The following is a 13284-nucleotide window of genomic DNA, read 5'->3' on the forward strand; positions in this document are numbered from 1 at the left end:
TGCAGAGACAACTCTCAGGGGACCTTGTAGCTTGGCTAAGGGCTGGCCTGCAACATTGGGTGCATTAGAAGATGCCATCCCAACCCCCTTGGGGCCCGTGAGCCACACTGGGTGGTGGGTCAGTGATCCCCACTTGTCTAATTGGATTGGCTGGGCCCATGGAAAGAGCAAGGCTGTGTCTGCTGCCCTGTGTCTGCTGAGTTACTGCCAGCTGTGGGTAGTGAATAAACAGCAAGGCTCCTGGGTGGCCCTTAGGGCTCCGCAGTGAACCAAGAGAGTCATCCAGATGCTTCCTGATTTTATTGACTTAAATCAAAGGCCAAGAAAGAAGAGCAGCTCTCTTTGCAGCTATCTGTTTTAGAGACCGGCCCCGGGGTGAGTTCTGTCCCATTTCCTCTTCCGTTCAGATGTATTTCTCTGAAACTTCTCACCAAATTTGTTGCCCTTGGACAGTCTCTGCCATCCTGCCAAGGACAAGCAGTGAACGGTTGTGAGGTATTTCTAGGGTCTCCTCTCCCATGACATTTACGTGGGGGAGGGGGGGGACACACTAGAAGAACGTCCCAGGACCCAAGAGAGATCATGGAATGCAGTTCATATTGAAGGCATATTACATATTTCTCTTATTTCCCGGGAGAGCACCAGGTATCTGGTATAGACTTACTTCTCTGCATTAAATTAAGAGTCAGGGATCCAGAATGGAGAGGATGGGGAAGCAGATTATCTTCCTGTTGGTGCCCTGTGGATGGGGTTAACATCACAGGCTCTGGACCCGCATGGAGATGGGGTTGAGGACTGGCTCTCTGGTGACGGGTGACTTACTCGGTGACTCGGGGCCTCAGTTGCCTAGTCTATGAAACAGGCTCTAGTTCCGACCCTAAGGCTGTGGGCAGAGTTCAGCTGGGTCCTGTGTGCCCACATGCTGCACATATGGACCCTGTCCAGCAGCGAGTGCTCACTACCTGGTGACCAGTATGGACCTCAAGCCCTCATTAGCGGCCAGCACACAACTGGAGCTCAAACATCACAATTTGATGAAAATGAGAAAGTAATTTTGGTAGTGGGAGAAAGCCTTAGAGCAGCATAGGGTTGCCCAGAGCTAAGGGAGTGAGTGAGGACTAGAATGTAAGAGATAAACAGGTAATGTAGGCATGGAAGCAATTTTACAAAGACGCCAGTAAAAGGACTCTCAACAAAGAGCAGGCTGGCTGCAGGAGGCTTGTTACTGGGGGGGCGCATCCAGAATGGGTGAGGAGACCAGTAAGAACACACTCCAAGTCTGGGCTCCACAACTGTTCTGTATCTTTGTGATTTCCAGTCCTTCTCGGGTCTGCCTCCTTGAACAACCTCATGCTTTCAGTTGGTGGCCAGGGTAGAAAGAACATGGATACTGGAGTCTAGGAATTCTGGGTTCCAATCCCTGCTCTATCACTTTACCACCTGTGTGATCTTGTAAAAGTTACTTAACCTCTCTGTGCCTCTGTTTCCTCACCTGTCAAACGAGGCTAACCCCCTTCAACTGGTGATCACGTGGAGTAGAGGAGATCAGTGTATGTAAACCAGCTGGCACACAGCAGGTGCTCAATTATTGTTGTTGACTTGTTTTTCCTTCTGTCTTAAGGTGGACTCTATTGCCCTCAAATAGAGGGGCTTAAAAGTGTGTCTTGACCAGTCAAGAAAGCCCGTTCTAAGGAGAGAATAGTTGTGAGGGAAGGACTTGGAAGGATCTCGTTTTCTGCCCCAGGGCTGAAAGGAGGAGGCTCAAGCTCTGGGGGAGGGAAAGGCACTAGGACCCCACCTAGGGGTGACATCAGCAAGCAGAGGCCCCAGCAGGCCTGTGAAACTCCGGCAGGCGTCTTGCCGCTCCATCTTTAAAGTGGTGACATGACTCAGCCTCGGCCCTTGGCCTTCCTCCCCATTATGCTCCAGGGATCTTGGGGTGGGAGAAGCCCTGAGTCTCCAGGGTATCAGGGCTTCGTAGCATCTCCTCTGCTGCCTCCCAGAGGGCACTTCTGGGATGGCTGCCCTTACGAGCCCTCCTTCCAAGACACAAATGGCCTTGGCCTCTCTTGTCCCACCTGGACCCAAGGTGAACTCTGGGGTCTGTGGGGTCTGGAGGAAAGTCTCTCAGGGGGCTCCTCCTTCCCCTTCTCTCCCCAGTATATCTAGCTCACACTCAGCAGTTCTCAGCTTTCCCATCCCATAATGCAGGCAGGGAAGCAATTTTATAGAGAAGGGAAATGGAGGCACAGAGAATTGGCCTGTGTAAGCTCACAGGGCTAATAAATGGTGGAACTGGGACTAGAACTCAGGGGCTCCCAGCCCAGGGCCATTCTGTGCTCAGAAATGCTGAGGCCCATGTTCCATCCCTTTGGCTTGATATTACTGGGCAGTTCGCTGGCAGTTTGTTTGGATAAGTCTTACTCATGTTTTGTTTCTGGGAGGGAATTTGTGTTCCTTTCCCCCTACCATTCCTCCCTACACCCACTGTTTTCTTGAGTCCCTAAAAGGTGTCCTGAAGGACAGACACCCCCCCCATCCCCAACGCTGGCCCCCAGGCCTGTCTAATACCCAGTTTCCAGGAAGTGAAGCTGTTTCCCAGCCTATTTAATGGCATTGCCCGGAGCTTAAGGGAGCCGCGCTTTCGGGTGACTTATTGTAATACTCGACTCCGCAGACATCCCTTTCCCCTCTGACTGCATCTGCCGCAGCAGCGGCCCAGCTCCAGTGGCAGGCAGAGAACGTGTCTGCTGCATCCCATTAAGGAGGTGGAAGAAGTCACTAGCACTGATTGAAATTCTCAGGTAGAGCGAGTCCTGATGGCATTTGAAGAGGGGAATTTAATTCGATAGTTTATATTCCACTTAGGTCGTTCTCTATCCGACTGCTGGTAAACAGCTGTAAATTGCCACAGCTGTCTTGTGGTGGAGAGGAAATATAGTCTGGAGAGGAAAGGGTGATGGCAGGACGAGATATCAAGAAGGCGGACCATCCCAGGGGACTCGGTGACCCGGTGTGTATGTAGGGTGGAGCCCTGGGTGCAGGGGACCCCATTCACTTCTTGCTTCCTGGGCCTCACTTGTGAAGTGATGAGCTCAGAACAAATGATTGTTGAGACCCCCTCCTGCTCGGAACTTCAGAGGAAGCTCAGTGGTGTAGTGGTGGGAACTAAGAATTTGGAATTGGAAAGTCAGGGCTCACCCCCAGGGCTCACACACCCTTCTTCCTGTAGAACCACGGGTGGGCAGGTCGTCCGACCCTCTCCAAATCTCTGAGGGTGAAATGGCAACCTCGCCGCCTCGCCTGTCTCCCTCCAGGGTGCAGTAAGGTCAGAGGTTGTGTGAGACAGTGTCATGTGTCCTGGAAGGCCCAGTTAGCAGTGGCTGTCGCCGTGGTTACTGGAACAGAGAGGAACCCCACAGCCTGCTTCTGCTTCTCACTGGCCCTCCCCCTAGGGCTGCAGCTCAGATCGTCGGGCAGGACCTTCTTCTTGTAGGGGGGCCAGGCCTGTGCTACGTAAGCCAAGTGGACAGTTACCCTAGGATTTGAAAAGTGCACAAACTGTCCCCAACCAACATCCTACCCTTCCCCCACCAGCAAAGCTCATCTCCAGAAGATGCCTGTCGAAGTGAGTGAGTTGTTTCCTTCAAGGGGTAATAGCCCCCAACACTCAGGCTTCCTTCTCCTGGCCATTGGTCAGTAAACTCTTACCTGAGGAAGCAGAGGGTGAACCCTTGATGGGAGTGGGACCTAGAAAGGGCACAGTGTCACCATCTTGATGGTTCCCAGTTACTTTCTTCCATGCCCTGGGCACCATGTTGGGCCTGGGGGACAGGGCAGCCATCCTCCTGTCTCCTCGTTTATTGCTCCATGCATTTAACAGACGCCAGAAGAGCGTCAGCTACATCAGGTGGGTAGACGGAGAAATGACACAGTGGAAGCTCAAGAGATTTATGTCTAGTTGAGGGGACAAACCCAAGGGTGCGAACCCTCATGTCAGGCTTAATAGCTCCTCCTCACCCACAAGCAGCCTGGCCATGATCCACCTCTTGCTCACTCCTTTAAATAAAATCATGTGATCTGTTTAATGCAACTGTCTAGTTCAATGCCATATAACCATCTCCTGCTTTTCACTGTCATGGGTAAACTGTGATGTCTTTCTTCCATAATGGCAGCCCGTATGTTGACAAGGTCTCCAATTACTTTCTAAAAGTGTCATTTTGCCTAAATATTCAAAGAAAGGGATGGGGGAGAGGAGTGCACAGTCAACCTCTCTGACTCTCATCCTGGAGATGTTCTGGAAGCTCTGATTCTGGAGTCTGATCTCATGTGTGTGAGCAGGGTGTTGGGCCTGAAAGAGTGCGATGCGATGGGTTTAGCACCACCCACTGGGGACTCAGAGTCCCTGACCATAAAATTTCGACGCCTCTGCTGCATTGAAGGAACTGTGCCGGCTACAGGAGAAGATTGGGGTTGAGGCAGGAGATGAGGGTGTGAGATGGTCTGACTCTTCCCCAACCCACCCACTTCTTGCCACCCTGGCTCCAGTCTCTCTGTGTCCTGAGCATCCTGTTTCATCTGTGTGGCTACTCTTGTCTACCCATCTGTGTGGACACTGACTTGATCCCTCCTTTGCCCACGCCCACCCTGCTCCCGGCTCCTGGAAGCCCACCCAGGGTCAGATGGCTGGGCCTCCCACCTACTTGGGTAAGCACCTGGAAGAAGCAAAGGGAGCATGATGAGAGAGAGAGAGGGACCTTCTCATGTGAAGGTGGCACGAACGAAACTCCAAGCCCTTTTATTCTCTGTGATCTGGGGCAGATAAAATCTGGATGGGGAGCAATCACCAAGGGAGATGATGAGAGCTGAGGTCAGAATATATAAAATATAAACTCTTTAAATAAAAGGCTCTGATGGTTTCTCACCACACCACCATACCACCCTAATCTCATCACACACCAGGATCACCGCACCAGCCTCCTGGTCCATCTCCCTGTTCCCACCCTGGCACCTCATAACCTGTCCCCTGACCTCATTCTCCACCATTCTCCTGTTTCTCATTCTGCTCTGCCCCTGGGTCTCCCTTGGCATATCAGGCATCTTGCAGCCCTGCCCCAGTCCCTTTGCATAGTTCTGTTCATCTAGATCCCCCTCCCTACACTTCATTTATGTCCCCACTCAAATGTCACCTCCTCAGACTGTCTCTGACCACATCACCTAAAATCAGACCTGTCACCATCATATCCTTAGTCCCTAGAAAAATGTTGGGCACATAGTAGGTATTTAATGACTGTTTGTTGAATGTGTCCATGTGAATGAATGAATTGTAGTAGTCAGAGGGGAGTGGAGAAGCAGCCTGCCGTGCCCGGGGTGCAGTGTTGCGGCAGGACGGAGGCCTGGGGCGGTGGGCATTTGCCCAACCATCCTCTGGACACTGAGGGGGCAGCTGGGGAGGAGGTGGGGCAGGAGGGATGCAGGGTGCCCAGGGCAGCCTGGCCCGCTCACCTACTTTGCCCAGGGCCCTCCTAGCTGAGTTCCTTCTCACTTCCCCACTTTCCCCTCATGCTTCTTTCATTTTCACCCCTGCCAGTTCCTTCACAGAACTAATGAATAATGACAGGCGTGTAATTAGACTGACATCCGTGACTTCGTTGCCACAGTCAGTGACCAGAGTCAGAGATGTGGTCTCCCCTCCCAGCCCCACAGGGCAGCCTCTCCCTCCACACCCCTGCTCATGGCTGACCTTCATTTTGTGTTAAGCAACCTGCTTTCCAGGATCCTTAAGAGTCATAAAGGAACCAGGTGGGACTTCGTGCTCAGGACCAAACTGGGGAGGTATGGAATGCCTTTCTGCTTTTGGCAGCATGTTGTGGGGAAAGGCTGAATCGGGAGCCTGGGCAGGGGTCCTGGGAGTGTCACTTCACCTCCCAGGTTCCAGTTTTCTCCTCCATAAACTCTCAAAGAGCTGGACCAGATCAGTAGTTTTTGGACTCTGTTTGGAATACCCTGGGGGATGCAAATAACACTTGGATTCTACATGGAATCAGAGGGGAACGAAACCACGTCCATCACCTGGCCAAGAGCTCTTCGCTGGGGTCTGTGGACACCTGTGGGGTTCTGAGTGGGGCAAAGGTTCGAGAGGGCCTACCACCTCCCCCGCTTCAACCAGGGCGGCCCCCTTTTGCCTGTTTCATACTCTGTATTGAATAATGATTAAGGTTTCACTTAATGAAAGGCTTCTCCTTTAACATTTGAGAAACCCCACAGCAGATGGTCCCCAGATCCTCTTCCAGTTTTGACACTTAGGGTCTTTATATCCTTAAGAGCAGGAAGGTGCAGGTCCATGAGATGTTTTGTTTCTCCGGCTGAGTGGTGGCCACAGTAGGCGCTGCAGGTGTATGTTGGAAGCAGGCTGGTGCAGCACTGGCAGGTGCCCCTTGAGGACAAGCCTGGCCCAGTGCCTGCTCATAGCAGGGGCTCACTCATGGCTGACTTGCCCCCCTGGGGAGCCAGAGCCAGAGAGGGGCTGTACAGCTTGAAACAGCACTGCAGCAGGAAGAAGTGTGACACGGCTGCTGGGGCCCTTCTGTAGACTCCCGAGTGGTTGGCTCCACTCCCCAACCCCTGAAGGCACCTCTTCTGCCTCCTGGGAGAGGCTGACAGCAGCAGTTAGCAAGAAGTCCTTGAGTGCCCCCTCCCCACCATATGCCTTCCCCCACTAAGGGGTACATAGCCCCCTCTTCTGAGTGACAGCCCACTCACATGGGAAAGAGGCCTTGGTCTCACCCAGAGCCTGAGAAGCCATCATTATCTCCTGATCCAGCTATCAAAGCATTTTCAAATCTCTGATGAGCCAACCCTGGTCTTGCCCTTGATGGGAGAGAGGGTGGTATGCAACGGACAGTGTGATCAATCACAGAGGCTGGTTGGGGAGCAGGTACTATGCCAAAAACCAAGAAGGAGGGATGGAGGGGCCAGAGTAAACCCCACTGGGAAGAAAATCAGGCATCACAGACAATATAATGTGCCCTGAGGAAAATGATGCCTCGCTGAAGTGACAAGAACTTCCAGGGCTGCCGTCCTATGAGTGGTGGATCTTAGGTCATGTGTCTGGCCACAGATTATAGGAATTCTGAGTCAAATTGGCTTAAACAACGCGGACACGTATTTATCTCCCATAAGGAGACTTCCAGAGAGGCGTGGACTTCAGAGTCACGCTGCTGTGAAGGAGCAAAGAAAAGATTTGATCCTGGCAGTGGGCTTGTGACCTGGTCTGCAGGGCTACGCCTGGGGGCTTTCCTCAGCTCACTCTTCCCGGGGAGCTCCTCCCTCTGGGCCTCAGCAGGCAGTGCAGCATCTTAGCGTCTGGGGAGGTCAGGCTGGCCTGGAGGACAGGGTGGGGCTGGGGCCCGGGTCACCTGGCTATAAGGCTGGCCCAGAATGGGGGTGAGTTGGGAGTGGTCGGGGGAGGCAGCCTCCACAGAGGTCTGAAGTGGGTGCAGAGACCTAGTCCAGAAGGGAAGCCCTGTCCCGAACAGGGAGTAAGTGGGCTGTTAGGACAAGGAGGGGAGGGCAGGACAGGGGCCTTGTGAATCTGAAGAGCAAGAAAGAACTGAGTTACTCTTCACAGAAGGGCAGGCATTTAATATCTATCACTCCCTTTAATCCTTAAACAACCTTGTGAATTAACAGGAGGATACAGAGCGAATCATTAAGTAATTTGTTGAAGATAATTCAATTACAAAGTAGCAGGGGGGGATTTGAACCCAAGTCTATATGGCAGCAATATCCAAAGTTTTCCACTTGTCAGGTTGGTGAGGGGCTTAGCTGGGCGTGGGTGTCTTTGAGAGTCACCCCCGGTGCATTAGGCACCGTGACTGCACAGCTGACTCCACTGGTGGCCGGGTGGGAGCCCGACGTCCTGCAGGCTCCCTGCCTCCCCGTGCTGGGCAGGAGCTGTCAGAGCCATCATCCTGGTTTCAGTAAAGGGGTTTGTGCATTTTGTGAGCTCCTCAGCCTAACAGAGACCTGGATCCACCGTGGATTTCCACTTCTTACCTGCCGTGATCTGGTTTCTATTTAATTTTCAACCTAAATGCATCCTCTTTCTCAGGCTGCTTACACCAGCGACACTCAGCCTTGTGGGAGTGGTGGCATGCTGTCATTGTTTGCTTGATTTCAACACTTTTTTCCTGCCTAAAGGGTTGCCTGACAAGGCTTTTTAAAAACTTACATTACTATGATTTTCCCTGCTCCTTTATTCCTCCCTCTTCTCCTTTGAAAGGAAACATAATGTCTTTACTTTGTGTATTCCCACCTCTCACCTTGTAGGCTGCTTCTTGTCAAGTAACAATTGTCTGGCACCAAGGGCTTAACCAGAACAGCTGGAGGTTGAGTCCCTGGGAAGCGGGAGCGTGGATCCCAAGAGCCCTCCGGTTTGACAGGAGACGCTGGAAAACATTCCACTGTAAACAGAAGCCACCTCACCGCTCTAACGTGAAAACCTACGATGCAAACACACTCTCCAACACAGAGAGATCAATGCACGGAAAAAGCGAACTTCTCAAGGGTAAACTATGTTTTCAGAAGTAGGCTGTGTTCCGTTTCCCCCTGCTTCTCCAGCAGTTATAATGTAATAGAGCAAAACCAGAGCAGGTCCCTGTCCTGGGACTCTTTGGGATCCTCTCCCTGCCCCCTCCCCGCCCCTCCCAGAGCAGAGGGAGACTAAACGGTTGTGAGTTTGGGGTAAGGGAGGAGAGTCGGTGATAATTTGTACCAAAGGTACCCAAAGAATTTAGAATTTTAATAATTTTACTGTAGTAAAGGAAGTATTAGTTAGCACATAGGCTAAGCTGCTGTAACAAAGTGACCCGAAGAATTCAGTGGGTTTACTTTGATCTGATCTTCCAGAGACGGGGGGATGGTTCACCGTGGGTAGGTGATCCAACTCTATAAAGTCATCAAGGATCCCAGACTCCTTTCTGCCCTCATCCTCATCAGCATGGTCACTGCTGATTCATGGCCACTGTGTCTAAGTGATAAAGGGGTGTGAACACCTAAACATTTTAAAGGTGAGACTCAGCAGTTGTGGCACTGTTTCTCCTTAAATCCCTTTGGCAAGAACTTGGCCCCACAGCCACATGCAGCCAGCTGCAAGGGAGACTGGGAAGCGTGTGCTGGTGGAGGCCAGAGCTAAAATGCTGGGATTCTGTTGCTAAAAGCAGAATAGGTACCGGAGGCTAGTTAGCAGATTCGATGACCAAAAAAAAATCTTCCAGATGATCCAATCAATCCCTGATTTCAACTTGATCTTTAGAAACAGTAACCGCCCTCCCCCTCCAACACCATGTTAAATGAACCACTGCAGTGAATTAAGCTGGCTTCAGAAAAAAAGAGGCAACTCCTGCCCCTTCAAGCTAGTCACTAATATATACAGCCCCCCTGCCTGCCAACAACCCATGAGGCTGAGATCTTATTTTTTTTTTCCCCTCCAAGGAAGCAACAGGAACAATAAATAACACAGCAAACAATGCCCATGTTATTCTGTAAAGGCAGAGAGACTCTACCTGGAGGCCTGGCTGACAAGGCTTCCCAGTCCCTCCCGAGATTTAATGCAAGAAATGAATTCAATTTCAGCACTTAGTGCCTGCCTTGTGGTGGGCTCCCCGTAAATGGCTGTTGAATAAATGCTTTAGAAAGGGGCCGTCTCCATAACATCTGGGGATCTCTCGGAGGAGGGAGGTGGCTTTCACGAGCACAAATGACTTTTCTTATCTTGTTTGTGCCAAGAGAATGGGAAGTGTGGCTCTGCTTGCTTTGGCCAGGCAGCCCTGTCCCCAGGGGCCACCTTAATCCCCAGCAGGAATCACTGCTGTGTTCATGTAGGGGAGGGTGGCAGGATCTCAGCAAAGTCTGCCTTTATCTCTCCATCACTTTAGTAGTTGAAAGTTGGGAAAACCGGCATCACGAACACAGCCATGTTCTGTTAATTTTTTGACAAGAATGTGAAGTGCCTTGAGATCACTGGATAATCTTTAGGTCCTGCTGGGACACAGTTCTCAGAGGTGGTTCGTTTGGGAAAAGGAGCTAGAGAGGCCAACATTCAGAATTAAGCAGGGAAGCCAGACTGGCGAGGAGCCAGGAGATGCCTAAGAGATGGGGGAGTGTCACCATCGGAGGGGAAGGCGGGGCAGGAAGAAGGGACAGGGTGCTGTCTGCAGGTGCTGCCGGGGACGGACAGGGTCTCAGGTGCCCAGGAGACAGGACTGTGGGGACAAGAACAATAATCACAGTAATAATACCCATGCAGTATGGCACTAGGGAGGTCAGTATGATTATCCGGCCCATTTCACAGGTGGGGAGACGGGGTTAGACAAGTGAAATAATGTCCACATTTACGCAAGTACCTGGTGGCTAAGCCAGGACCCACCCCAGGTCTGGTGGACTCTAGAGCACGTGGAAGGATGGAGCAGAGAAACAATACACAGGAACGAACCGCTGGGCTGACAGCAGGAAAGGAGGGCTTGGTGGTGGAGGCACCCGTCAGCTTCCTGAGCAAGAGCGGGTCCTCCGACAGGGGCGGGCGTCACCTGGCAGGAATGGTGAGTGAGGGGACCGAGAGGATGCAGCTGTGACCCTCAGAGCTGACCCAGGAGACACCTGCAGATCCCAACCCCTGGGTGGGGAGCCACGAGGTGGAAGCTGTAGGAAGGGAGCTGGTGGAGAAGAGGCAGGAGGCCAGGGTCGCGAGTGGGCTCTTCCTGCCATCAGCTCCCTTAGATGCCAGTGGTTTTCCAAGACAGACCCAGGCTTCCTTCCCTCCCCCATCCCTTCCTCCCCTCCTCTCCTTTCTCCTTCTTTCTTTCTTCGCTTCTTCTGCATTTGTAAAAACAAAAACCTAGAGCAAGACGGTCCCTGACACTGCTACTGAAGCCAACCCTGTGACCATGTTTATTTTTTAGTGAGTTCATCCCATCCAGGTTATGGGCTTCTTCAGGGTTCAGCCTCCGGCTTCCCGGTCTCTTTAAGTGGGTGATGTGACCCACTGGGCTGGAAAAGAGGGTGAACCCCTCCTGCTCGGCAGACTCGTGGTCAGCCGCTTCCCTCACCTCCCCAAACACCTGGATCCCTTTCTGCACCCCCACACATTTCTGAGTCTGACAGAAAAGCCTGGCCTTCCCACTATCCCATCCCCTTCTCTCATTCCCACTCCTTTCCCTACCTCAGGGCTGTGGGCTTTGGTTTTCTCCTTTAATCATTATTTGTTTGTTTATCTTTCCACTGGTTTTCAACCCCAGGGACAGTTCTCCTCCCCAAGCCATTTTGAATTAATTTTGCTGGGACAATTCCACAAGACAATGTATCAATTGCTGTATTAAAATCAAGATGTATTGCATCTCTCCTGTCCTTCCCGTCCCTTAATTTCTTAGTTTCCTCAAAGGCACAATCAAGTGTGTCTGGCATAATTTGTTCTTCATAAACCCAGACTGCTCACTGCATGCGCTCGCAATTTTAGAGAGATTTTTTTGGCAGTGTTTTATTTCCATGGTACTTTTCCTTATTGTATTTGATGATTGAATCTCGATGATTAAGGTGACAGTGAAGTGGACCTCAGGCCTGAGCTCTTTCACTGAGGCCTTGCCCTGAATTTCTTCCATCCCTCGCAGTCCTCTGCGCTCTGGCTGTGACCCAGTCACACCTGCTGCCCGAGGGGTCAGGCCACCAAGAGCAGCTGGGGACGTAAGCTAAAGGGTGCTGTGCTTTGTTCAGGATGCAGTGGACAGGCTTCAAGGATCAAAAAGGACATGCAAAACAAGGGCCCGTGGAGAATGGAGGGGAAGCTGCAAGCATGATGAGTGTTATGCGTTGAATTGTCAAAATTCATATTTTAATTCATGTTTTAAAGCCGTAACCCCTAGAACCCGTGAATGTGCTCTTATTTGGAAATCGGGTTGTTTTAGTGTAATTAGTTGAGATGACGTCATTGGGGTGGGCTCCAATCCAGTACGACTGCTGTCCTTACAAAAAGGGGACATGTGGACTCAGAGACGCACACAGGTAAAACAGCACGTGAAGACGAAGGCAGGGATAGGGGTGATGCCTCTACCAGCCCACGGGCACCAAAGATTGCCAGCAACTCACCAGGAGCTGGGAGAGAGGCATGGGAGACTCTCCTTCAGAGCCTTCCAGAAGGAACCAACCCTGCTGACACCTTGACTCAGACTTCTAGTCTCCAGAGCTGTGAGACAGTAACTTCCTGTTGTTTAGGCCACCTAGGCTGGTCCTTTGTGAAGGCAGCCCCAGGAAGCTAATGCGATGGGTAAGAATGTGGGCTTTGCCATCAGACAGGCCTGGGTTTGGATCCCGATTCCGCATTTCATTAACTGTGCGATTTTGAGCAAGTTAATATAAACTCTTCCAACTCCCATTGCTTCATCCAAAATGGGGTCATCCGCACACCTGTCTTAGTGGATTGGGAGACGCAGCAGCTGCTGTTGGTGTCCTGCCTGCATCCCCTCAGCCAACCTGGAGGTTACCTGCGTGTGGTTCCCCTACCTGCCCTCCTGCTTTTTGCCTCTCTGCCTGACAGTGTTCTCTTGTGGCTGGAAGCGTCTGGCCTGCAGGAGGTAGAAGATGCCAAGGAGTTGATGTCCTGTGAACACCCATCGATGAGGGAACACCCCTCAGTGTTGGTGGTTAAATATCCCAGCTTCCTCTCCTCTGGGTGGGGGCAACCATCAGCCTCGTTGTACATGGTCTCCCAGAGGCCCCTGCGGGCACCAGCCCCAGCTGCCTGGAGCAGTAACTCCTTCCATGGGCTCCTCTCCCTTGATGCCTTCCTCCAGCATTCCCTCGTAGTCATTGCCGGATCACTACCCAAACTACTTGCTCCCAAATTTTGGCTTCAAGGTTTGCTTTGGAAGAAAATCAAATAAAGAGATTCTGTGTTAAAGTGCTTGGTACAGCGGGTGGTGCATGGGAAGTGCACAGTCTGTTTCTGTGGGTAGATGAGCCGTTTGTGGGGCACCGAGGATGCGCAGTCTATGATGTTGATAAGTGGAGGTGCATCGCGTACACCAAGGGTCTCCAAAGGCTTGTCCATCAGTAAAGCGTGAGTGGGGCATCTTCAAAGCCTCATACCCTGTGTGGTCCAGTGATCTGCTCCTGTGGCCTCCTGGAGGGCGCAGGGATGGTGAACATGTAGGCATTGGAGAGGGTACTGGGGTGTGCAGCAGGGGCGACGCGTTCATATGTCACTGGGGAGAGCAGGCTATGGGAGTGGCC

General features: G+C 51.9%; 1 long non-coding RNA gene across 1 annotated transcript; it reads right to left on the bottom strand.

Moving 5' to 3' along the window:
- Positions 1 to 284: 284 nt before the first annotated feature.
- Positions 285 to 3341, bottom strand: LOC140687593 (uncharacterized). The gene is made up of 2 exons (XR_012061987.1): positions 3219 to 3341; positions 285 to 464 (listed from the first exon to the last, which is right to left on the bottom strand). It is a non-coding gene; the product is annotated as an uncharacterized lncRNA (long non-coding RNA).
- Positions 3342 to 13284: the final 9943 nt, after the last annotated feature.

The sequence above is a fragment of the Vicugna pacos genome, chromosome 20 (assembly GCF_048564905.1).
Source record: "Vicugna pacos chromosome 20, VicPac4, whole genome shotgun sequence".
Lineage (NCBI taxonomy): Eukaryota > Metazoa > Chordata > Mammalia > Artiodactyla > Camelidae > Vicugna > Vicugna pacos.